Below are 2,789 nucleotides of genomic sequence, written 5' to 3'. Positions count from 1 at the left end.
TTGTTCACTCTAGGGAATCTGCATAACATCTGAGTGGGCTCTGTACTTGTCCTGAACTACACCATGACACTCATAAACAGGCTGAATACATAACCAGTGGAGATTTAAATAAATTATTATTGAAAGATTAGTCAGGGTTCCCAAAGAATTATAGTTCATGAAGACAGGGAATTTAGACCATACTTAATTCAAAAGCACCATGAAACTAAAAGGGAAAAATGGAGATTGGCCTTATAATTCATGCCTTTGGAGGTTCTTGTATTTACATACTTCTTCTAAACTTTTCTATTTTTTTTTTGTATTTACATACTTCCTCTAAATTTTTCTAAATCTTTCCAATATCTCATTGTTTGCTTCTCAAAGTTGAACTTTAAAGCTTTCCCCACTCTTCAGTTTACCTACCTACTTCCTCAATTTTTTTTTAATCCCCTAGAGAAAAAAATCAGTCCTCACTTTTTCCCTTGTGTTTTTCAAATTCTGGCTTACTTTGGGTATAATACTAATGAAAGTTTTTTTCAAACCAGAAAGACTTCAAAATGAAAAGTTCTTCTCAGAATTTAGTCACCCTTGACTTTTCATTCCTTCAAACTTGATCTTTGTAATCAAGAACAATGCTTCTCCTTGATGATAAATTCAATAATCAATGATGATTGGTTTTCTTTTTTCTGTTTGTTTGTTTTTCTTATGGTTTCACAATATAGTGCTCTGGACTTTATAATGTAAACGAACATTTTCAGAGTAAGGATGCAAACTTAGCAGTCTCCTTGGAATGAAAACTGGCTTGGAAGTTACTTCATTCTCTTTCTCTTTTTCAAAAGTGTATCTCTTAGCGCCAGCTGCTTTTCCCGGAAGGAATGCTTATTTTTGGACCGGACATTCTGGCTATACTGCATCATCATAAAGTCCTTCTGTTTTTTCTTCTGTTTATTTGTGGAACTAGAAAACGGATTTATTTTGGTTTTCTTCCAAACAAATTCTTTTCTGTCAGTCTTCCCAGTCATTGCAGTTGCTAGTCTTATCTCCTTGTCAGACTGGCTTTTTATGAAGGCACTCAATATCCCAAAGAGAAAGTAATTCGCCCCTGGGCTCCTCATCACCTTCAATTTCAACATATTTCCTCTTTTGGGATTTCCCAAGGGCAGCATGAAGTTCTTACTTCATCTGGGTTACGTGAATTTTCTGGAAATCTGCCTGAGTTAAAACTCAATTAGTGCTGACGGCTGCAGCTTTGGTTTTCTGCTCCTCCATCTCAGCTTCTTGGAGATTTTTTGCTGCTCCTCATCAGAAGAATGGTGCAGATCAATCCATTTGCCATCAGCATCCTCCTCACTGATACTGGTAGTTTCCCATCCATCTTCATGATTTTCAGCATTCTCTTCTTTCTCAACTTCCAGAGCTTCTGATCCCGGAATGATCCCGGAATGTAATTTTTAGCATCTAATTCTCCATATTCCTGTATCCTTGCTACTATGGAGGCCTCTGTAGGCTTACCTCATAATTTCTTCTGCAGTATCTGAGGATTCGGTGTTTGGAAGAGTTGAATCAAAGTCCTAGCAGACATCATTACATTCTTATCTTTATGTGTTTTATACTGAGCCAAGTCTTGAAGAAGTTCTCCAGTCATAGCCAGAGGACATCGAGCTGTTATCTCTTTTATAGCATTGATTCCTATTGTTATGACTTCCCCAGAGTTTTTGTGGGCAACAAAATTGTTGGCCACAGTCATGAGGAATGACTGAATGACTCTGTTGGTACTAGTTGATGAGCTGCTTGTGCAGCCATCAGAAGGATCTTTGTTAATTCTCTCTAGTGGGGCTGCAGAAACCTTAGCACAAAGGGGTAGAAGTTGAAGAGGAAAATCTCATGAATTCCCCCCAATCTGGAGATGAGAATCATGAGCATCATCTTCACTTCATACTGCTCCTTAGAACTCTCTAGCTGCTTTACTAGTTTATATGCAAAATCATGGGGATCATGAATCAGGTGAATAGTTGAAAAGTTAAACACCCCAGGTTTCTTATTCTTCTTTTGTTGCTTGAGCAATTTCATTGCCTTTTCCAGTCTTTTCTTGTTTTTGGAGCTTTTCTTTCCTGTAGCATACTGCACTAACAGGTCTCTTGCTGTTGGTCTGTCATCCTCAGATTCTGAGTCACTGTTCTGTTTCTCATCTTCATCTTTTCCAAGGAAGAAAGTCAAAGCAGCAACTAGTATCTTGATGACCTTAGAGAAACATGTTGTTGTGATGACATTGACGGTTTGGGCATCATTCCAGGTGTTCCTTCTCTAGAGTTCAGTCATCACATCCAGAGACATCTTGGCTTCTGTCGCATTGCTACCTCTTCTATCTCTTAACATAGTGTACATAAAATTCTGCGATACTATATTCACTTTATTGTTCTTGTGTTTTGCATTTACATTCTTTTTTCTCTAATTTATTTATTTATTTAAAAGATATAGGGTACAATTCAGGTTTAGGTATACAAACATTGATCATGCAGGTACCCTTGTTGATGAGGTATGCCCCACCCTCCCCTAGCAGTTTTCCCCAACTGCCAGTTCCACCCCCCCTTCCCCTGACAGTTTTCCGCATCTGCCAGTTACTTTCTTATAGCATTATAATTGCTCAAGGTCACCTTATGAGTGAGAACATATGGAACTCATTCCTTTGTTTTTGTGATAAATCACTGAGTATGATCGGCTCCAAACCCATCCAAGTTGCTGCAAAGTCCATATATTTGTCCTTCTTTATGGCTGCATAATATTCCATCGTGTATATGTACCACATTTTT

At 38.0% G+C, this 2,789-nt stretch overlaps 1 pseudogene; it reads right to left on the bottom strand.

Moving 5' to 3' along the window:
- Positions 1–788: 788 nt before the first annotated feature.
- Positions 789–2,789, bottom strand: part of LOC103261057 — a 2,776-nt pseudogene continuing 775 nt past the window's right edge.

The sequence above is a fragment of the Carlito syrichta genome, unplaced genomic scaffold (assembly GCF_000164805.1).
Source record: "Carlito syrichta isolate Samal-C Ts95f unplaced genomic scaffold, Tarsius_syrichta-2.0.1 Scaffold303579, whole genome shotgun sequence".
Lineage (NCBI taxonomy): Eukaryota > Metazoa > Chordata > Mammalia > Primates > Tarsiidae > Carlito > Carlito syrichta.
Note: the sequence above shows the minus strand (reverse complement) of the source record. Positions and strands in the feature narration are given on the sequence as shown.